The 24,569-nt window shown below is 36.7% G+C and overlaps 2 protein-coding genes across 2 annotated transcripts in view; one reads left to right on the forward strand and one right to left on the reverse strand.

Moving 5' to 3' along the window:
• Positions 1–24,569, reverse strand: part of CCBE1 (collagen and calcium binding EGF domains 1) — a 380,199-nt gene that overhangs the window by 90,085 nt on the left and 265,545 nt on the right. The window lies entirely within an intron of this gene.
• The window catches only part of LOC103106573 (negative elongation factor D-like), a 38,204-nt gene continuing 14,467 nt past the window's right edge, over positions 833–24,569 (forward strand). The window contains exons 1-2 of the mRNA XM_056824527.1: positions 833–1,060; positions 3,124–3,216. The gene's annotated coding sequence lies outside the window, so the exon portion shown is untranslated. The remainder of the gene's footprint in view (positions 1,061–3,123; positions 3,217–24,569) is intronic.

Below are 24,569 nucleotides of genomic sequence, written 5' to 3' on the forward strand. Positions count from 1 at the left end.
AGCCATCCTTACTGGTAGGATTTTCTCCATTTGCTCTTGATGCCTCTGATGGAACTGAAAGAGTCCCATACATACTGAAGGGCACAGAGATAGACATCGATAGCCTAGAATAATTGGAGAAAACTTTGAAGATGAGTTTTGAGTGCTTGGTGGAATTGAACTTCACTGAGTCAGGCCAGTGGAATGGTGTGAATGAACACATGGGAACATTTTAATTTGTGTTACATATATTTAATTACATTTCTAATTCTTTGACTCAGGTATTGATGACAGATGTAATCCTCTATTAATCAGAATATTTGATGAACTAGAACAGACTTACTCATGACAAACTTTATCAAAAATATATTTCCTTCACTTTGTGAAGAATGGAAGTTTAAATGTTCAACATGTCCATCATGCTAATGCCATTGTTATTGAGTTGGTTTTTTTTTTTCAGCTGTGTCTTCATGTTTTGTCTCTTCATGACACTATTTAGAGTTTTCTTGGCAAAGATACTGTAGTGGTTTACTGTTACTTTTTCCAGTTCATTTTACAGATGAGGAGCTGAGGCAATCGGGGTTAAGTGACTTGCCTAGGACCACTTGGCTAATAAATGTCAGAACAGAATTGAACTAGGAAGATAAGTCTTCCCAACTCCAGAGCTGGTTCTCTATCTACTGTGTCATCTAGCTGTCCCTGGCTTATGTCATACCAACAAGCAAACTCAGAGAAAATCTGATGTTGAGTTAATTACACAAAGGGTCTTAATAATGTGTATGTTATTTATGAAACTTATAATCAGTTTGATTCTTGCCAAAGGTCTTCTGCCTCTTCCTGTTCCCACCCAGGTACTAATTGTAAAAAAATGAAGAAGCATCTATTAGATGGTCTTTAAAGTGCCAGAGAGATATATCCCATCAAAAATGAGCAAAACGACTAGGTATTTTTGACATTGGTGGACAGTTTCCCAGAAACCTTGAAAAATAACATGAGAGGCTAAGTGAGGATAACAAGAAACCAGCTGCAGAAGACAATCTAAGCAGCGCGTGGGGATAAAGACTCAACTTGATTCATGGAAGTGAGTTTGCCATCAGTGACACTATGGCCCCTCTCTTTGTTGGCAACTTCAGTACATAATTTATTTTCATGTGCCTTTGGGTTTTCTTTATTCTGCTTGGCTCTTACTAGAAGTATTTGCCTAAGTGGAAAGGAATCCTTCGGTGGTTTCCATTTGGGGAAAGTTAATGATAAGACTGATATGCAGATAGATTCAAAATACATAATCACAAAATTTTTATTTTATGCATTTGGCTACTTTTTGCTTTCATGTATTATTAATAGACTTCCCTGTTATAAGAAATTTTAAATGTTCTCTAATATATAATCCTTATATATTCACAAGACTGAAATAATTGAAGCACTTTCCTGTGGGCTTTCCAAGGGCATTTAGATATAATGAATCTTGAGAGTCCATGTGGCGAAATTATAAAATTAACCATTTCTATTAGCTTCCAGAATTTACTGTTTCTATCTTTACACTCATATTCAGTCTCTTTTCTATTTAAATAGCTACCGCTTTCATTTTGGCCCTCATCATCTCACCCAGATCGTTTCAAAGGTCTCTTAATTGACCATTCTGCCTCCTGTCTTCCCACTCCAGTTGGTCTTAGACACTGCTACCAAAGTGATTTTCCTCATGGGCAGAGATGACTATGTGAACTCCCCTACTCAGTTAATTCCAATGGCTTTCTACTGTACTTCGGATAAATAAAATTGTTTAGATTTTAAAGCTCTAAATAATTGGTTCCAAACTATCTTTCCAGCCTCAATCTCCTCCTGAACTCTTTAATCCAGCCAAATTGGCCTCTCTGTTCCTCACACATGACATTCCATATCCCATCTCTGCTCTTGGAATATTCTCTCTCCTGAAAACTGATGCTCGCAGTACTTCTCTTCCATTAAATTGAAGATCAACTTCCATCTTCTACATGGTTTTTCCTAGTTCCCCAGCTGCTAGCACTCTCATACTACTAAATATTTAACTGTCTTGTATGTGTTTGAATTTATTTACTTTATATTTACCCCATATACATACACAGATTGTCTCTTCCATTGGAATATAAATTCATTGCAAAAAGCAATTCTTTCATTGTTTGTTCTTGTATCTCTAGAGTCTAGCACAGTGCCTGGTAGGATTAAATACAAAATCCTCTAACCATCATTCACAACTCTTCATAGGGGCAGCTCGAAAGCTCAGTGAATAGAGATCCAGACTTGGGTTTAAATTCACATTTGGCCTCAGACATTTTTGATCTGTGTGACTCTGGGCAAGTCACTTAACCACAATTGCCTCCCCCTTACTGTTCTTCTGCTTTAGACCTGTGTGACCCGGGGCAAGTCCTTTAACTCCCATTGTCTCACCCTTATAGCTCTTTTGCCTTGGAACCAACTGTTGAGTGTCAATTCTAAGGCAGAAGGTAAGGGTTTAAAAAGTTCTTCATCATCTGTTCTCCCCCTTTTCTCATCTTTTACCCCTCCACCTACCAGTGACACTGAACTCAATACTGTTCTTCAAACACTGGCTGTCCCTCATGCCCAGAATGCCCTCCCTCTTTCATAATCTCTATCTCCTGGATCCCCTGGTTTGCTTTAAGTTTCAATGAAAATCCCAACTTCTACAGGAAGCCTTTCCTGATCCTCCTTAATTCCAGTGTCCTTACTCTGTTGGTTAGTAACAATTTATCCTGCATAGAGTTTGTTTGTACATATTTGTTTGCATGTTGTCTCTCCCATTAGACTATGAGTTCTTTGAGATCAGGGATTGTCTTCTGCCTTCTTTTGTATTCCCAGCATATGCTCAGCATATGGTAGGCATTTTATACATATTTATTGACTGACAGTAATGGCATATGGTTAGTGCTTAAGAAATACCTGCTTATCAATTGATGGATAAATGCTGCTCTCTCTTAAGCAGTTTCCAGAGTTAAAATGCCCAACTAAACGGCCACCTTCCCCTTGCAGCCTTTCCTGACCCCACTATCCCTCAGCTTCCTGCCATTACTCTCAGATGGCCCTTTCTTCTGCAGTTCTGTCAGACCCATATCCTGCAATTTTCTTGAACTCTTTCTTTTCTCTCTGCAGAACCCAAGCTCATCTAAAATTAGCATCTTCTCCATGAGGTCTGCAGCTCGGTGCTCTGTGTACAACACGGGATGAAAAGTGAGCGAAGCAAAAGTAAGGACTCAGCTCTTCTGACTTCAAGACTAGGGCTCTTTCTATTGCACCAACTGTCTATCTTTTCAAGCAGTCCTCTCCTAAAAGAAAGCAAATTTCTTGTGGACAGTGACATTATTTTCTATTAGCTGATAACAGTAATAAGAATGGACCTCTATTCGGGGCCTCCCCAAAAACTTCATGCAGAGCTAAGCTTTAATAGCTATAAGTTTTATCTTAGTGTATGGTGTGAGGTGGTGCTCTGTGCCTACTTACTACCATGCCGTTTTCCAGTTTTGCCAGCAGTTTTTGTCAAACAATGAGTTTTTCTTCCAAAAACCTGGATCTTTGGGTTTGTCAAACACTAGGATACTATGGACATTTATTGAGTGCCTAATCTATTTCATTTTTGTGAAAGAGCTTACACATACTCTTGTTAGCTTGTTACAAAAACCCTATGAAGAAAAGAGTTGTTGTTCAGTCATTTCAGTTATGTCGGACTCTTTGTGACCATTCACTATTTTCTTGATAAACATACTAGAATAGTTTGCCACTTCCTTCTCCAGTTCATAGGTGGGGAAACTGAGGCAAACAGGTTACGTTAACCTGCCCAGGGAAACAGAGCCTTTAATAACTGAGGTCAGATTTGAACTCAGGAAGTGGAGTTTTCCTGACTCCAGGTTCTGTGTTCAATCCCTTAGCTGCCTTGAGGGAAGGAATACAGGTATTATCATCCCCATAAGATAGATAAAGAACCTGAGATCCTGAAACTCACCCACAAATATACAACTAGTAGGTGTCAGCAGCTAGATTAGAACCTAACCTTTCCTGACTACAAGTTAGGAGCTCTTTTCACTATTTCCTATCATATTCAGAGTTCATTGAATACTACAAGTACCAAATGTGCCATATACTATTATTTGAGAATGAACTTAAGAATCACTTGGAAATCAGGAAAGTTGGGTTCTAAATCTAGTTCGGTCATTAATTAACTACCTAAGCCATGCCAGTTGCAACATTTTTAGTCCTCAGTTTCCCTATCTGCAAAATGAAGAGGTTAGACTAGAGGACTTTCTTTATCTAAGATTCTGATTGAAAATGCTAATTGGTTGTTGACTGAAGGCCTGTGTTCTGATGATCTTATCCCAGACTCTCTTCTCCTGGTCTAAATTCTAACTGGGAAGAGAGGGGCTTACATTTTGCTTCTATGAATCAGCACACATTTCACAATGCCTCCAAAAGTTATTTAGCCTTCTAGTTTCCTTCTGTTTAAAAAAAAGTTTTATTGATACTTTCTTCTTTTACTTTATGCCCATTTCCCCGTTCCTATCTCAGGACCTGGATCATAGCTATACAGCTGGAAAAACAATTGGGGCCATCTAGTCCAATCTCCTCAGAAGCAGCTAGGTGGTGCAGTGGATAGAGGTCTTAACCTAGAGTCGGGAAGACTCAGCTTCTGAGTTCAAATTTGTTCTCAGGCACTTGATAGCTGTGTGACCCTTGGCAAAGCACTTTAACCCATATGCCTCAGTTTCCTCATGTTTAAGATGAGTTGGAGAAGGAAATGGCAAACCACTCCAGAGTCTTTACCAAGAAAACCTCTTAATGGGGTCTCGAAGAATCAAGCATGACTGAAAACAACAGTTCAAACCCTCACTTTACAGATAAGAAATGGAAGACAACAAAGGTTAAGTAACTTGCCCAATATAACACAGCTAATAAGTAGCTGAGGTGGGATGAGAAGACTTTATGATGCCAAGGCCAATACTTTATCCCCTCCATCATACCACCTCTCAAAGTGAAGTTTTCTTTGGAAAATAAAAAAGCAATTAAGGAAAAAATAAGTAATACAGTGACCAAACCTGACAAATGTGGGTGACATTTTGCCCCTGTAGTTCCCTGCCTCCCTAATGAGAGAAGAGAGTTATGTATCATTCATTATCTCTTCTTCTGGGACCAAGATTAGCCTGCTATTTTCAATACACAGGAGAAAAACTGGATATGCTGTTGGTCATCTCCTGCTTTCAATTAAGGAACACTAAGCCAGATTCCTTTATAAGCCTGCAAAGCTCAAATCTTGTTGATGGCATACTTTCAATTATTTATCTCAACCAAGGTGAGCCAGAGTGCAGCCCTGAATACTAGCCCCATAGACTCAAGACTATCGTCGAGCTCTTGCCTAGAATTCTCAGGCTAATATGATTTCCCTTTGTGGATCCAATTTCCTACCAAAGGGGGGAAAAAATGCATGCTAGATACAAAGCCATAAATTCCTTCTCAGAAATGAAAGAAGGGCCAAAGCCAGAGCTGTAAAGAGCTTGATGCTTGTCTCCTGGCTGCTGGTCTGTGGCTATGTCACTTAAATCAAACAGTAATAAGTCCTTGGCAAGTAGGGAGATTCATGGCAATCCAATCCAGCTTTATTTACATAGCATCTTTCATCAAAGGGAGCACTGTATTCAGTATCACCAATGAATAATAAATCCCTTTAAATAAGGAGCAGAGGCAAACATATGGCAAAAGCAATCTGGGTAACGGCTCACTTTTTATGGAGCACGGCATCTTTCCTCACAACACCCCTGGGAGGGAAATAGTATATTACTGTTCTTTTTTGACAGTTCAAGAAACTGAGGCTAAAGGGTAACTTGTCCAAAGTTGTTAGTGCATTTTAGAACCAGGGTCTCAGAGCACTGAACTTTGAAGGCTATCTTTAACATTGTTAGATCTGAGTCTAAAGTTTCACCTGTGTGACCTTGGATAAGTCATTCTATACATATGGACTTCGGTTTCCTTATCTGGAATATAAGTGGGTGACAACAGCTGGATTCTGAGATTCATTCCTGCTCTAAATCTACAATATTATGATCTAGGTTTTGTTTTGTTTTGTTGACAAGTCTATCATTTGCCTTACAATGCCTTCCTCTTATACATTTTGTCCTCCCTCTTATACATATATGCACTGCCTTTCCTATATCAATTTTCAGTTGTTTTTCTTGAGAGCTTTTTCTTGAGTATGAATGGATCTAGCTGATCCTTCTCTTGTCTAGCTCCTATCTCTTGTGACCAAATGGCATGTCTATATAAGGGGAAAGTAGGTCTTGGCTGTGAGGGGCAGGAATATCAGCAGAAGGTGGCCCAATTTGCCTCTCCCTTCAGTGTTTCTAGCACCTTCTTCTGGCTTAAAGCAATTGCTTCAAGACAATTTTCATGGCACCCGAGAATGGTGAGAGCTGGGAAATGTATATGGAAAGAGGTGGCAGTAGTCATTTCCAGCCTTAAAAAGACTTCATGGAACCAATGTGTTGGTTTGTTTTGATTATACTTATCTGTGACATGGGAAGGCTTATATTTGGGGAACAGGAAGAACTCTGGGTAATTTCAAAAAAAGAAGAAAGAAAATAGTATCAGTGAAGCATGTAAAAATACACAGAAGAGAAGGAAATTCAAAAAAGCAAACAGACAAGCAGAGTTGCTGGGCTCCAAGTAAGGAAGAATTATGTTCAAATCCAGGTTCAGATACTTATAGCTGTGTGACCCTGTGCAAGTCACTTACATACTGTTTGCCTCAGTTTTTTCATCTGTAAAATGGGGATAATAACAGCACCTATCTCTCAGTGTTGTTGTGAGGCTCAGATGAGAAAATAATTGTAGGGCAATAAGCACAGTACCTAGCAGATGGTGTTGTTCAGTCATTTTTCAGTCATGTCCAGCTCTTCATGACTCCATTTGGGGTTTTCTTAGTAAAGAAACTGGAGCAGTTTGTTTATTTCCTTCTCTAGCTCATTTTACAAATGATAAAACTGAGGAAGGGTTCAGTGACTTGCCTATCACATAGCTAGGAAGTGTCTGAGGTCAAATTTGAACATAGGAAGATAAGTCTTCCTGACTCCAGGTCTGGTACTCCATTCACTGTGCCACCTAGCTGCCTCATTGACACATAGTAAATGCTATTTAAATATTAGCAATTATTATTATTAATAATAATTTTAAATGCATGTAACAAAAGCTCATAGTTCCATATGCAAACTTCTTTTGTTTTTCTTTGTGAATGTTCATATCTGTTAAGTTCACAAAAAAGAAAATGGATATTTAATTAAAATGACAAATGTTGGAGTGGATGTGGAAAAATGGGAACACTAATACTACTTGTGAAACTGTGAATTGATCCAACCATTCTGGAGTGCAGTCTTGGCATTATGCCCAAAGAGTTATAAAATTGTGTCTACCTTTTGACCCAGCAATGTCACTGTTAAGTTTACTTCCTAAGGTGATCAGGGGAAAAAGGAAAAGAACCTAGATGGTCCAAAATATTTATGGAGGCTTGCTTTGTGGTGGCAAAGAACTGGAAATTGAGGGGATGCCCCTAAATAATTGGGGAATGGCTAAAAAAGTTGTGGCATATGACTGTGATGGAATACTACTGCATCAATAAGAAATGATGAGCAGGTTAAGTTTGGAAAAAACATGGAAAGACATACATGAAATTATAAAGAGTGAAATAAGCAGAACCAGGAGTACTTTCTATACAGCAATAGAAATATTATATGAAGAATGACTTGTGTATGTCCACATCCAGAGAAAGAACTGAGAAACAAATGAAAGAAACATTGTTTTATATATACATGTGTTTTTGTCAGTAATACCTTCTCTAATGTGGGGAGGGAAAGAAGTGGGAGAGTTACCTGGGCATTTTAATGTAACAAACAAATAAATATATTTAAAAATAAGAAAGAAACTATATACTTAAAAAGATAGTGGATTGTGTTGACTGTGTGTAGGCAGTATACTTCTCAGTCCCTCCTCCTGCCCTCGAATCAGGGAAGAGGGTCCTGGGATTCAATTATCCTCTTTAAACTTAGAGTAAGGGATAGACTTTTTCACTGAAAAGGGAAAGTAGTCGTAAGGTCTTTCTGGTTGTGTGAGGGGCCCCCTTTTGTGTTTCAGCTGCCTAAGTCTGGCTATTTTACAAGATCACTATAAATAAGATGACCAGATCTAGGACATGTTAGCCCAGGAAGTCTCCTAAAAAGTCTGTATCACTTTCTCTGAGGAAGTAGCAACAGGATCTGATTGCAACTCCAAAGACAAAATAGCCTCTAGAGCAGCAGAACTTCCAAGCCCTAATAGAAGGGGAACCAAATAGAATAGTAAAGGAGTTCCTAGACTATATACTGTTGAGAGAGGTGAAACTGAGGAACAACAAGGCATAGAGCCACGGTGTGGAGGAAGAAGCCACCATACAGAAGACTTTGCTCTTCTCTGGTCTCATGGATCATATGGACAATCTAGATTCAGAAGAAATGTAGAACCTATCAGAGGGGAAGGTTGCTGACAACTGTGATGCTCACCCCCAAGATGGCACTAAAAGTCTGGAGCAACAACCCCTGAGAAAAGGGCAGCTCCACACAGGGATTGATTGCTTGATTTCCTAATAAACTTGTATTCTTTCCCTACCTGGGGTTGGGAGAGAGGAGTAGCATGATATGCTTAGAGCAATTGTTTCAAGCCCCTGGCAAAGACATGCTCTACCATAGCAAAAGCTTTCTTGACTACCTATCAACTTAGTTCTTTTTTTTTTTCATTTTATGTTGTGTATAACACACCTGTGCTATGTAACTTGTCTTGTTCATTTGGTGCTGATGATGGAACGGAGAATACCTAGACATGACCTAGAAATGAGCCCAAATCATATATCTCAGTGGAATCCCGGACGCACGTCATGAACCATAGAGAATGGTTGTTATTATTGATAAATTGCCCAGATTGAACCAAAGCCATCTGTCCTTAATTTTCACACAGGTTATATATGAACAACACAGCTTGCCATGATTATACTTCCTACCGCCAAAGCAGATATTTACTTCATTTCTTACTTTGCTGCTGCCGCTCAGTCCTATACTGGCCTCTGTGACCCTTGAGTAGCCCCAAAAGATATAGAGCCCAGATGTGGAGAAAATTCCTACTTCCTTTAATTCAAAAGGGAAAAAAAAAAAGAAATAAACCCAAACGCCTATGCTGTAATGTATACAAAAGCATGGCATAGTCAAAAAACAGAACTTAGAGCCAAGTGAAATGGGTTCAAGTCCTCTCTGTGGATTTACTGGTTGTATTTCCTTAAATAAGTGATTTTATATCTCAAAGCCTCAGCTTCTTCATTAGCAAAACGGGAGAAATAATTACTCACTATCTCACAGATTTGTGATGAAATTACTTAGTAAATCAAAGTACAATAGATGTATAATTTGTTGTTTTATTAGTAATTTTAATAAACAACCCTGTTGGTTTTGCCTGGGCCAACTCTGGGAAGCTCTATTTTTGGCCGTTATTTATTTCTATAGTTGGGTCTATAATCTGTACTATATTAATGATCAACCAATTAATCAACAATCGTTTCTTAAGTACTTATTACATACTTAAGATATTATTGGTCCTCTTCAAAAACAAAGGATGAGGGATAGCTAGGTGACATAATGGATTGAGCACCAGGGGAGGGACCTGGGTTCTAATCTGACTTTTTAGACTTCTTAACTGTGGGACCCTGGGTAAATCACTTAACCTCCTTTGCCTAGTCCTTACCTCTCTTCTACCTAAGAACTAATACATAGTATTGATTTTAAGGTGGAAGGCAAAGGTTTTAAAAAACAACAGGGAGCAATTAGGTGGCTTGAAGGATAGAAAGCCAGGCTTGGAGTCAGGAGGACCTAGGTTCATATATGGTCTTAAACATTTCTTAGCTATGTGACCATAGGCAAGTTCCTTAACCTTCATTGCCTAGCCCTAACTGCATTCCTGTGTTAGAATTGATAATAGGACAGAAGGAGGAAGGAAGGAAGGAAGGAAGGAAGGAAGGAAGGAAGGAAGGAAGGAAGGAAGGAAGGAAGGAAGGAAGGAAGGAAGGAAGGAAGGAAGGAAGGAAGGAGGGAGGGAGGGAGGGAGGGAGGGAGGGAGGGAGGGAGGGAGGGAGGGAGGAGGAAGGAAGGAAGGAAGGAAGGAAGGAAGGAAGGAAGGAAGAAGAAGAAAGAAAGAAAGAAGAAAGAAAGAAAGAAAGAAAGAAAAGAAAGAAAGAAAGAAAGAAAGAAAAGAAAGAAAGAAAGGAAAGAAGAAGAAGGAAGGAAGGAAAGAAAGAAAGAAAGAAAGAAAGAAAGAAAGAAAGAAAGAAAGAAAGAAAGAAAGAAAGAAAGAAAGAAAGAAAAGAAAGAAAGAAAGAAAGAAAGAAAGAAAGAAAGAAAGAAGAAGAAAGAAAGGGAAAGAAGAAAGAAGAAAGAAAGAAAGAAGAGAGAAGAAGAAAGAAAGAAGAAAGAAAGAAAGAAGAAGAAAGAAAGAAAGAAAGAGAAAGAAAGAAAGAAAGAAAGAAAGAAGAGAAAAGAAGAAAGAAAGAAAGAGAAAGAAAGAAAGAAGAAAGAAAGAAAGGAAGGAAGGAAGAAAGGAAGAAAGGAAGAAAGAAAGAAGAAAGAAAGAAAGAAAGAAAGAAAGAAAGAAAGAAAGAAGAAAGAGAAAGAAAGAAAGAAAGAAAGAAAAGAAAGAAAGAAAGAAGAAGAAAGAAAGAAGGAAAGAAAGAAGGAAAGAAAGAAAGAAAGAAAGAAAGAGAGAGAGAGAGAAAGAAAGGAGAGAGAGAGAAAGAAAGAAAGAAAGAAAGAAAGAAAGAAGAAGAAAGAAAGAAAGAAAGAAAGAAAGAAAGAAAGAAAGAAAGAAAGAAAGAAAGGAGGAAGGAGGGAAGGAGGGAAGGAGGGAAGAAGGAAGAAAAAGAAAGGATAGAAGAAAGGATGGAAGAAAGGAAGGAAGGAAGGAAGGAAGGAAGGAAGGAAGGAAGGAAGGAAGGAAGGAAGGAAGGAAGGAAGGAAGGAAGGAAGGAAGGAAGGAAGAAAAGAAAGAAGAATACAAGGAAGGAAGGAAAGAAGGCAGGCAGGCCAGGCAGGAAGGCATGTGGAAAAGAAAACAAAGGATGAACAACAATGGCAGTAAGTACTGATGTTACAAAGAAAAAGAAAAGGCATTCCCTACCCTCAGGGAGTTCACATTCTCAGGAGTCATAGACATGCCAGTTATGTTACTGTTTAATGTGTTAGAAGCATGACTCAGAACTCTAGCTGCTTACTATGATGAAAAAAAAATGACAAAAAATCAGAATCTATAAAGTAGACTTGATCTTGGAAATCACATTAGTGTTAAATTACTTTCTAGCTATGATACCTTTTGACTTGAAATATATATTATTGTATATTACTTGTTAATTCTCATAAATTCACTATTTGAAAAAAAGATAAATGATAAGCCTGATATAGCTTAATGTGACAATTCAATATAAAATACTTATTATTTCTATAGAGCACATTGAAAAAGACTGTAAAAAGCCATACTTAATTTTCCAGCTTCCTTTTTTTCCCTCTTTGTGAAAACTGGAGTTCTATGTACTAATGTAATTTTCCAATAAAGGCCTAGTGAAGTAGCATTTTGGTCTAATTGAAGACAATCCAGTGGATACAAAAACAAAACACAGTGAAACAAAACAAATCATTCTGATAAATACTTTTGACCTGGTTTCAACTTCGTAAGAGAGAAGGTTTTGGTTACCATAAAAAAAGATTATAAAGTTGTTGAGAATATTGCAGCCTGCATCAGTAGAGGGACTTTATTCATGTGGGAGTTTCTGAAAACCCTAAAGTCTCTGATTCAGTCCCTAACCTTTATTTGCATTATGTTTACTTCTGTTATTACTAGACTATAAATTTCATAAAGATAGAGATTATGCTTTCCCTAAACTTTTCATCTCCTCTATCACCAAGGATGTGCTGGAGTCAGATCTAACTGGCTTGCCAAAGTCAGTTGTTCAATTTTCACTGTGAACATTTACACCTCAGAAATGGCAACTACTACAAATAAGGGCTTGATTTTTGTTTTGCTGGTTGTCTAGATTTAAGAAAGTGTTAATAATGTCGATCAAATGTAAAAATGTGCCCATACTTTTTTTTTTCCAAACAGTCCAGTGGTTAAACGTTTATCAATCTACCATCATGTTGCTCTATAAATAAGGCTTGAGTACAGTATAAATAAACCAGGAATACAGTAGAAGGTTCAGGGAATGAAGCCATAACTAGCCTGGAAGCCTAGAGACTGGAGACTAATAGTAATAACAATAATAATAAACATTTCTATATATCTCTAATGTTTACAAAAAGCCTTATATCCTTTATCTCATTTGAGCCACATACAACTCCTTCCTACCACCTAGCAGAGAGATTTGCTCATAAAAGATACTTTCATACATTAATTGAAGTAAATTTGTTGAATTTATCAGAGACCACTAAAGCTGAAAAATACTTTAGAGATCAGCTAATAAAGCCCTCTCATTTTATAACCTAGAAAAGTGGAATGATTACCCATGGTCAATCAATAAGTTATTGACAGAGTCAAGATTAAAACTTAGCTCTCTTGATTGCAAATACATTACTCTCTCTCCTTATACTCTATGACCTCTATTTGTTGAAATCTAATTCTTCTTGGTGACAACTCTGCAAATAGATGAAGACTGCTATCATTTTTCCTCCTGGAAGATTATAAATTCCGTGAGAATAGGAGCTGTGTTGTGTTGTCTTTCTTCTTGGTTACACTATTACCTAACAAAGTCTCTTGCATGAATGAGGCATTTAATAAACATATGTTTGATTAATTTTGCCAAAGAGCAAAAGTAGGAGCAAGTAGTTAAAGCTGCTTAGAGCAGATTTGGAAGCACTGTAAAGAAAAACTTCTTAAAACTTTGGCCTATCCAAAACTAGTTACCTTGAGCTTCCAGCAAAAGACAGATTATTACTTGTCATGGAAGGGCTAGAAGAGAGATTTTTTGTTCTGGTATAGGTTGGACTAGAATGTCTCTGTGGTGCCTTCCAGCCCTGAGGTTCTGTAAACTCTGTGAGTTGAATTAATTGCTTCATTCCCAGTTCCTTCTTTTGTATGTGATGATTTCTTTTTCAAATTTAAAAAAGTTTTATAGCTGTGTTTTGTTTTTTTTTTTCCATTACAAACATTTACCAATTATTTCCACTTCGTGAGCGGTCTCTTATAAAAAAGCAAAACTAATAATACAGTGACTTCATCTAAAAGTGCATGCAACATTCCACATCTGTAGCACCCCATCTCTATTTTGAAAAAAATGTAACAGAAATCTATTTTCCCCTTCCCATCCCCACCCATTGAAAAAAGAAAAGAAAATCAAAATTCTTGTAACAAATATAGTCAAGTTGTTTTTGTATACAATAATGTATATGTCTAATTCTGAACCCTAAGTCCATCACCCCTCTGTCATGGATAGCATTTTTCATCATTAGACCACTGGTATTGTAAATGGTCATTATATTGATCATAGTTCTTTCGGCTTTCAAAGTTGTTTATTTTTAGTGTTGGTATTATTGTATGAAGTGTTCTTGTTTTGCTCATTTCACTCTTCATCAGTTTGCAAAAGTCCTTAAAATTACTCATTTTCAGAATGTTGATGTTATAATGTAAACTATTCAGGTTCTGCTTATACATTATACATGAGTTCATAAATCAGTTTTGAAATGATCTATTTTCTCATTGCTTATACCATGAGAATATTTCATAACATTCAAAGAACACAAATTATTCAACTACTCAACTTAAAGATGTAGAAGCTATACCGCTCAGTCCATATGTTAAGTACTGACATCAATTCAGTGTCTGTTACCTTTCAGCGAAATGTAATTTCTCTCTTTATGCTAATTAAGTCTATTTTGCTATTACTTTTTCTAGTCATAGTTGCTACCCCTGAATTTTTGTGTACGTGGAGGCAAGATAATTTTTGTTCCAATTCTTTATTTTATTTCTGTACAAGACTTTATGTTTCAAATGCACTTCTTGAGAACAACATATTATTGGATTTTGTTTTCTTATCCCTTATGCCATCTTCTTCCATTTTATGAATGAATTCATTCCATTCCCATTTATAGTTATAATTGATGACTGATTTCCCTTAACTCTATGGTATTTTACTTTTTCTTCTCTAAACTTTTCTTTTCCTACTTATTTCAAATTATTACCCATTCCCTCAATTTTAACCTTCATTTTACTATCCTTTCTCTTAAGCTATAGTTTATTTTCTTCTGATTAATCCCTCCCTGAATGTACCTTCTCTCTTATAGTCCTCTTCTTCTTTTTTAAATTACATGTATCTGTATGTTACATTAAAATACCCAGGCAATTCCCTCCCTCTCCTTCTCCCTTTAGAGAAGGCATCATTTGACAAAAAAGAAATATGTATAAAACAATGTCTTGCTTGTTTCTCCTTACCAGTTCCTTTTTTGGAAGCAACCATACACAAGTCATTTTTCAAATGATGTTTATGTTGCTGTATTGATTGTCCTCTTAAATCTGCTTGTTTCACTCTTGATAATTCCTGTATGTCTTTCCATGTTTTAAAAAAAATTAACCCCCTAATAATTTTTTATGGTGCAGTAGTAATTCCCTTACAATCATATGTACAACTTGTTTAGCCATTTCCCAATTGATAGGCATCCCTTCAATTTCTAGTTCTTTGCCACCAGAAGAAAACTATCATGAATATTTTTTATTTTAGAATATTTTACAATATAAAATATTCTAGAATGTGAAGGTCATTTTCCTTTTTCCCTGATCACTTTAGGAAATAAACTTCATAGTGGTATTTCTGGGTCAAGAGGTATACACAGTCTTATAACTCTTTGGCATAATTCCAGATAACTCCAAAATGAATGGATCCAATCTTCCTCTCCTTTTCTATATCCTTATTAAGTTGACTGTGTTACTAATTCAATTTACATGGTACTAGAAATTCTGGCTATAGAAATAAGACAAGGAAAAAATTAATCAAGTAACCATAGTTAAACAAAATTATTACTTTTGCAAGTGATTTGATTGTGTACATAAATACTTAAAGAGTCAACTAAAATAAATAGGAACTGCAGCAAAATTGTATCATAGAAAATAAATCCATATACACTACTAGAATTTTTTAAAAATACCAATAAAACTCAGTAGGAAGAAATAAAGAAATTATATTTAAATTTATGACAGAATTCATAAAATACTTATAACTAAAGAATTGAAAAAAGTTATTGCTCATCAATAGTTTAGTCAATATAATAAAAAAGGTGCCAACTTATTCAATGCCTTATCAATCAAGTTGTACAAGAATTACTTTATGGAACTAGGAAAAATAACATAAAATTCATGTGTAGGAAAAAGGTCAAGAATTTTTAGAGAAATAATGAAAAGTATTGGGAGCAAAGGAGACCTAGCAGTGCCAGATCTCAAATTATACTCAAGGAACTAATTATTAAAACAATTTGACACTAGTTAAAAAATAGAGATTAGTTGGTAAAATAGGGCAGGTACCTAACTAACTAGAAAACATATCTAATACACTAGCATTTTATAAATACAAAGATGCAAACTACTGGGATAAGAATTTTCTGTTTGACAAAAACTTTCAAGAATATTGAAAAAAATCTATGGAAGAAATAGATTTAGATAAATGCCTCAAGAAGCTTCAAATGGGTACATTACATAGATATAAAAGGTCATCATATATAAATTAGAGAAAAATGATAAAATTACTTATTAGATCTATAGAGAGGAGAAAAATTGAAGTAATAGAGAGCATCACAGAAGATAAAATGGATAATTCTGATTATGTAAAATTAAAAATGTTTTGTATAAAGAAATCTATTAAAGCTAAATATTAAAAGAAATAATTAACTGGGAAAAATCTTTGCAACAAATTTCTCTGATTTATAGGGAAGTTATTAAAATGTTTAAGAATAAGAGCCATTCCTCAATTGATCTAAGGATATAAACAGGCAGTACTTAAGGAAAGAAACCTGAGCTGCCTATAGCTCTAATAAAAGAATGCTTAAACTTAGTAGTAATTAGACAAATGAAAGTTAAAGCAGTTCTGAGATTCCACCTTAGCAAAAAAAAAAAGAGAGAGAGAGAAGAAGCTTTTGGAAAACAGAGACATAGATAAGCTGTGAGTAGGTACAACCATTCTAGAAAATAATTTGGCAACGTACACACACACACAAATACTATAAAGTACATGCCTTTTACCCAACTATGTCTCTGCTAAGACAAAAGAGACTAAAGTAAGTCATATGCAAAACATTGCATATGCAAAAACATTATTACCTCTTTTTGTAGTGGCAAAACTCCAGAAATTATTATATAGTTTCTAGTCTTCCCAACATACTGGTGAGCCCCTTAATAGAGTGCTTCAGCTTCTCAATAATTTTATATCACACCAAGAAACCTGACTTCAATTTGCTGGTAAGATTCTAGAATATATATTATTAATGGAAGGGTTTCTGAACCCCTAGAAAAGAAACCAATGTCTCTTAGCACTTTTTTTAATCAAGAAGATGTCAAAACAAAGAATCATATTTACTCTGCAAAACAGATTTTCACATATAGTTATTATTTTTATTTATGGTTACTATTATTATTTCTGTCTAAATTTTTGTCTAAATTTCCCCAACTTTCTTTGTATGAGTACCAACCTTAAACATTTTTTGATAAACGAGGCTTCTGATTGACTCTATACAGGATGTCATCAAAGTCACTTAAAACTGCAACAAGGAGGTCAGCTCAGTGGATTGAGAGCTAGGCTTAGAGACAGGAGGTCCTGTGGATTCAGATGCTTCCTAGCTGTGTGATCCTAGTCAAGTCACTTAAGCCCATTGCCTAGTCTTTGTCACACTTCTGCCTTGGAACCAATACACACTATTGATTCTAAGACAGAAGGTAAGGGTTAAAAAAAACTGCACTAAGACTTCTGTGACACCATGTATTTATGCTTTTTTCCTTCTTTGAACCTTTACTTTCTGTCTTAGGATCAATACTAAATATTATTTCTAAGACAAAAGAGCAGCAAGCACTAGGGAATTGGGGTTAAGTGACTTGCCCAAGGTCACACAGCTAGGAAGTAACTGAGGTCATATTTGAACCCAGGACCTCCTGTCTCTGGTTCTGGCTCTCAATCCACTTGAGTTACCCATCTGCCTACCCCTCCCTAATCTTAAAAGTTAAAAAAAAAGTACCTTGTTTGAGACTGTTATCAGAATCAGGTTTGATAATTTCAAATTGCCATGTAAATATCTGAATTCTCAAAATCTTTTTTTAATTGTATTTATTTAAGGCAGACATCCCAGCAAAATTCCTTATCGCCTTTATTAAACCCATGTGATTTAGCAAAAGATAGTTCTTCTAACCTACGTTTCCCAAGCCAAATCTCATTTGTTAGACAAAGTTTACCCTGACTAACTCTGGACTTGAACACATGGTTTTAACTTTGCACAGACAGGAATAGATGTTTGGCCCAACCGAAGCATTGTCATCTTGAACTGGGTAGGGGTTTCCCATGGCTAAAATTTCTGAACAAGGCAGAAATCATCTTGTTGTAGTTGTTGTTGACCAGACCTCTCTTTTCCTTAGTAAGTGACACTTCCAGGATGCAAAGTTCATCCCCTGATGCACATGAATTGTCCATCTGCCACTTAAGTCTGTTTTATGGGGCAACGAGAAGTTAAATGAGGTATCCAGGACCCTATGACCTATATGAGTCAGAGAAAAGAAGGGAACCCAGGGCTTCCTTTCTCTTTCTTCTACAACAGGGATATCAAATTCCAAAGAAACCAAACCTTGCTGGAAAACTACAAATTAACATTATCTTTGTCAGAGTGTATTTTTACTTATTTTGTTAAACATTCCCCAATTATGTAAAGACAATAATGCAAGTTACTTCACTCAAGAAGCTTATATTCTGTTATATTATAAATTAAAATATTACATGATAATGCATATTCTTTTTTATGTAGGAAGATGGCAGGGTCTGTGGCCTCTAAGACAGCTGTCCTCTAAGCCTCTATAGACCCTGTACTTTCTGACTTCAACAACACTACTGAACCCACATCAAAAGCAATCTTTCTCTTTTAATTGTTCAAGGCAGTAAAATGCAGTGGAAAGACTATCAAGGAGCTTGAATTCTAATCAGGACTCTGCTCCAAATCACATTGGATAAGTTACTTGACCTTTCTGAGCAGCAAGCTCTTGTAAAAAAGAAGGGAGCTTGCCTTCTTTTTAATGGAGTGGGTTGGATGGTTTCTTTCCCTGGAAGGATGTAATCACCAGTGAAACAGTGAGTGAACCAAGTGGTGAGGGAAAATATGGAGGTTGCAATGAACCCTGTTGATGGAGGGATGATGGCAAGATCTCTCCCTTCCTTGGTGAACTGAAGCAGGAGTTTGAGGTTACCTCTGGAGAGAAAGGAAGGGGGAGAAATAAGGTTGAAGGAAAATGGAAGGAGGTTGCCCTATTAAACTAAGCCCACAGAAGCTAGGTCAAGAGGCTGATGCCCGAGTCCACAAAATGTCTCAGCCCCTCTCCCAGCTGACTGCTCTCTTATAGTTTTCTAAGCTAATACATCTTAACACTCAATCTTAACACAGTTCAGGGAAGGCTAGGAGAGACCAAAGGAAACAAGAGGGCTGGGCTCAGGATTTTGGGTGAGTCTCTTTCCAGCTCCTCCTCAGGAGGAGATCATGCTGGTAGGAGGAGGAAATAGTAGGATGGATTTCTTGGAGGATACAGCTTCAGGAGCTAAAGGCAAGAAATCTGGGTCCTCTCATGGCTTTGAGAATCCCTTGGCTACTCAGAACTGAACTTCCCAACTCTCAGTCCTGAATCCCAAAGACCCTGAGCTCTCCAGAATTCTCCTCAGTCAATGGTTCTCCCCCACAATCCTTTGCTGTTCAAACTGTCACTGCAGTGCCTGTCAGTCAAAACATAGGATTCCAAAGGTCTCCCTCTCTCCAATTTCTACACACCTTATCTATTAAATGTGGAGACTGGAGTAAGTAATCTCTGGTTTCCCTTGAAGCTCACTCTATGATTCTCTGAAATTGTCCACATTTTTGCTAACATGGAGAGTCTTCTTTTCAGGAATAAGAAAGAAAAAGAAGAAAAGAGGGAACAGCAGAACAAACTAAAACTTCTGAGAGTTGTATATAATGACCCTACTCACTGAATGGGGTTGAATTTCACTCCAATGGATCCACATAGCCTTATTTTTATCCTCAAATAAAGCATGAAACAATGAGATTGTGCGGCAAGCTAAGGGTTACAGTTATTTGGCCTGATATTAAGAAATGATTCAAAACACCGAGTTCTTATCAAGATAATGGACTTTCGCAATTCTGCACCCACAAAGGGAAACAATTCATGGTGATTAAACCCCTCCATAGTTCAAGATGATAATACTTTGCTCTGTCCAAACATCCATTCCCTTTCAAAGCTGAAACCATGTGTTCAAGTCCAGAGTTTGTCAGGGTAAGCTTTATATAGTAAATGAGATTTGGCAGGAGAAACTTAGGTTAGAAGAACTAACTTTTGCTAAATCACATGGGTTTAATAAAGGCGATAAGGAATTTAGCAAAGATGTGATTCCACTGAAATATCACCTCTGGAACTATAAATCTGAAAAACAGGAACAAAAAAAAATCCACCCCCAACCTCCAAGTATCTGTGATACTTAACCAGAATGATCCCATTTTTCTCTGTGTTCCTCACTCTCTCCTCTCTTTCCTTCTACCCCCATGACTTAAAGTATCCTCCCCCATAACATTCTGCCTTGGATATTTGCAGTTCTCTAGTTAAAAAGTCACCCTTTCTAGAATATTCTTTCCAGTCCCAACCTCTCACCCAAACTCAACTCTATTGTTGCTGAAGCCATTTTTCAGTCATGTGTGGCTCTTAGTGACCCCATTTGGGGTTTTCTTGGCAAAGATATTGGAGTGGCTTGCCATTTCCTTCTTCAGCTCATCTTATAGATGAGGAACTGAGGTAACAGGGTTAAGGGACTTGCCCAAGGTCACATAACTAATAAATGTCTGAGGCCAGATTTGAATTTAGGAAGATGATTCTTTTTGTGTCTAAGCCCAGTGCTTGATGTGCTGTACCGCCTAATTGTTACAAACTCTAGTTTTAAAACTGTCTCTGGGAATTTGCCACTTGGATGATCCACTTCTTCAAAATATCCCAAACCAAAGACACATTAATTAAATTCAAGAAATACACATTCTCAGAGGATCATAGAATTTAGAACTAGAGAAGATCTTAGAGATCATTTACTCTAAACTCCTTCATGAAGAAAACAGGAAGGAGGAAAAAAGTACTTGCCTAATACACATTATTGATTCTAAGATGGAAAGTAGGGGTTTGAAAAAAAATGCCAATCCAACCTTGAAGCCAAATGACCTGGACTCAAATCATGGTCTCAGTATTCCCCAACTCTGTGAGTGGGCATAAATCACTGAGAGCTTCAGTTTCCTTATCTATAGAATGGCACTGATAAAACTTAGATTACTTAATTCCTAGGTACCACAACTCATCTCCCTAGCAAATACTGCTGATTCTCCTCAGGAACTGTCCCTTCCTGCCTCTTCATTCCCACCAGTATCACTCAATTAAAGGTCTTTAGCACCTAACACATATGAATCACAGCAAACAACCTTCAAGGTAGGCTCTTCTTCTAATCAGTCTTATATGCTATTGACATACATATGTACAAATATTGTTTGCACCATGACACTCTAGGACTTAAAAAATTTTAACGGCTTTCTTCTTTTTAATTTGTGAAATGTAAATTAATGACCAAGACCTTACCTATCTGACCTTATTATTCACTAGGGTCCAACATACACCCTCTACTTGAGTTATGCCAATTTCTTTTCTTTCTCTTGAACACACTCTACTTATTTTTGCGGTATGCCTCCTCTCATACTATTCCTTCCACCTGGAACACCTTTCCCCTGCCCTTCTTAATACTCACAACTATCATTTTTTTCTACAAGAACCAACTTCTCCTTCACCCAGATACCATTCATAAAAGTGACAGAGGCAAACAGAATGAAACTTGTCCACAAAACAATGTTTTAGGAGAAATTCAATTGTATGGACATTGTGTGTGCATGTGTATGTGTGTGTGTGGAGGGAGTTGGGGTTGGGGTAGAATAAATTAAAGGACAAGGAGGGGGAGAATAAGGGTCAGTTATGGATGGGCTCACCGAGGTATCAAAGTCCCATCTGTGTCTTATTCTAATTAGTTATTGCCAATTCAGTTGTTTCTCTGCTGCTAAGTTTCAAAATTTCAGTGTCCTCACAGTCAGCAGTCACAGTTTGAACCATATAATTTGTCATAATAATATTCTTTATATTATGAATACAGAGTTGCTTCATGTTCTTATCTTCTCAAATGGACTTTAACATCCTTGAGGACAGAGACTGTCTTTTTATTTCTTTGATCACTCACAAGCCACTAACTGTGAAGAAAACACAAGTAGGAACTCAATAAAAACCTGTTGGTTGATTTCAGGGCAGGAAGGATTTTAGATCCAGAAAAGACAAGACTGGATAACAGAGCTCTTTCATTTGATCCGAGGAATGGAACAGATTATATGTGAGCTCACAAAACCTGACATAGGACTCCAGAACCTAGAGCCTCCTTTAGCTTTAGATGGGGAATGATTCTAAAATAATGAGCCTGGTTTTTGAGTAACACCAAAATAATTTTCCAAGCAAATGAAAGTTGTCCTTTTCAAAAAGAGTCACTTTGTAATGCCATATTCTTTTTCTAGGAATGCTACCATTACATGTTTTAATTCAATAAAGATTTATTAACTCTATAATATGGACAGGGCAGATTGAGAGGTTCTGGAGATATAGAAACAAAAACAAATAGTCCTATCCTCAAGAAACTTCTATTCTACTGACGGGAAACCACAGTTATTCAGATAAGCAAATATAAAACATAGATGAAATAGTTTTATGGAGTAGAGAGGGGAGGAACACTAACACTCAGGAAAATGGAGAGTGGTCCCTTATAGGACGTGATACTTGAGCTAGGTTTTTTGAGTGTAATTATGTAAAAGTGACATGTAATCGAGTTTTGAATGGAACCAGAGATTCTAAGAGGCAGAAGTAATGGGTGAGAACATTCTGGGTACAGTAGGACTTCATTTCACACAACCAATACATTCTAAAACTCTTTATATAAGTTGCAAATCACATATGTAGCAAACCTCATTATTTAATAAGTATCTCTTTTACAAACATACTTGGGTACTTTATAACTTTACAATTTAGGATTAGCAGAGCTACTAGTCTCACTACCCTTGTACTTTGGGGTTATTATTAATAACTAAATAGCACCAATGAAACAACTCCACTGCCTTGATGTAGACACAACTTGTTACAAGTGAGAAATCTGGGCCGACTGATGCAGGGGCTTATGTTTGGTATAAAACAATGTAATGACAAACTAATGCTTCTCAGAGTAAGAATGAGTGTAATTGGATGAACTGCTACAAGACTATACTGCTTGGGAAAATGGTGTGTAATTAAAAATGCCACTTGTGTATATCTGAATTCATGTGTGTTAAGTTTGCATAAAATAAGGTCTTACCATATTGGTTAATATATTTTAAAATGTCATCTTTCAGGAAGGACAAATGTATTTTAATATCTTCAAATGCAGTAAATCATTTTCCTCTGAAGATGAATTTTGATCTTTGGAAATAGCCAAGGATATTAGACGAAGCCAAGTTGGCTGAATGGGGATAGGAAGGGATAGAGAAGAGGAAGAAAGGGAGGTTGCATGATCAAGCTAATTAATATAACTTGGTTCTTTTAAAAATGTGACTATATAGTAATTAAAACTATCTTCTCATGTGGTTCATACAGTGACTCTAAAGATTTATCTTCACAATTTTTACTGGGCATAGGCTAATGTGGAAAGGAATTTTAATTCATCAACCATAAACCATCTATCTGAGCATTGGCTTCACTGCCATTCCTTGAACAAGTCATCTCCAGACTGTATGCATTTTTTCTCTTTTAAAAAAATTATTTATTTATAACATTCCTTTTTTTAAAATTTCAAGTTCCAAATTCTTTCCCTCCATCCAGTCTTTTCCCTACCCATTGAAGAGGGAAACAATATGATATCAATTATAAACATGAAGCCGTGTAAAATATTTCCAAATATTAGCCAAGCTGTGAAAAAAATAGCAAGACAATAAAGTGAAAAAGATATGCTTCAATTTCACTCAGAGTTCATAATTTCTCTGGAAGTAGATAACATTTTTCATCATGAGTCCTTTGGAATTGTCTTGGATCATTGTCTGATCATAGTTCCATTTCAATACTATTGCTACTGAGTACAATGTTCTCTTGGCTCTGCTGACTTCACTTTGTATCAGTTAATGTAAATCTTCCCAGATTTTTCTGAAACCATCCTATTTGCCATTTCTTATAGCACAATAGTATTCTAGCACAATTATATGCCACAATTTGTTCAGCCATTCCCCAATTAATGGGCATCTCCTCAATTTCCAATTCTTTGCCACCACAAAAATTTACTATAAATATTTTGTACATAGATCCTTTTCCTTTGATCTCTTTGAATCCATGCATTTTTATCAACTACCACTCACTTCTTAAATGCTTTTTCTCTTCATCTATGCCTTCTGACTTCCTTAGCTTCCTTTAAATTCCAGACAAAGTCCTTTCTTTTACAGGCAATTTTTCCTTATTCCCCTTAATTCTAGTGCCTTATCTCAAATGATAATAATTTATCCTGAATATTAGCTTGTTTGTACATTGCTGTTTTCATTAGACCCAGCTCTTTAAGAGAAGGGACTGTCTTTTGACTTTCTTTGTATTCCTGATGCTTAGCAGTGCTGGTACACAGGAGGCACTTCATAACTGTTCATTGAGTTACTGACTTGCTGACCATTCCCTTTTGATGCTCAATGTCTTCCCCCAATGGATCTTCTTCCCCCTAACTTTACCCTCCCCTCAAAGGCAGTTTCTCCTGAAGTGGATCATCCCATACCCTGGGCTTTGGATGTTTCTCTCTGAACTTGCTACTTCTCAAAACTCACTTCTATTCCATTCTTGGGGGTGGGGAGAGAGACAAAGGAAGAAATATGCTCAGCTAGTTGTCACTAGGAAAGGACTGGTTAAATTACTCAACGTATTTGAGGCTTAATACTTGAAACAGAAGGAATAAATCTCTAACAATGGAATTATAGACTGAATTAGGGGGATTATCTAGGTACAAACTCCCCTGCCCCTCAAATCTTACTTTTGCACTTTAAAGTTCTGTGATCTCAGTGGGTACACCCGCCACCAATGCATACTACACCTCCCTCAACAGAGATGAGATAGGTAGTCGGTGTTCCAGAGTTGGCCAAACAATGCTGGACTCTGAGACTGAGCTAGTGATAAGCCTTTAGCCTAGTTTATTGTTCTGAATTTTCAGTAATAGGCAT

Source organism: Monodelphis domestica, chromosome 3, assembly GCF_027887165.1.
Source record: "Monodelphis domestica isolate mMonDom1 chromosome 3, mMonDom1.pri, whole genome shotgun sequence".
Taxonomy (NCBI): domain Eukaryota; kingdom Metazoa; phylum Chordata; class Mammalia; order Didelphimorphia; family Didelphidae; genus Monodelphis; species Monodelphis domestica.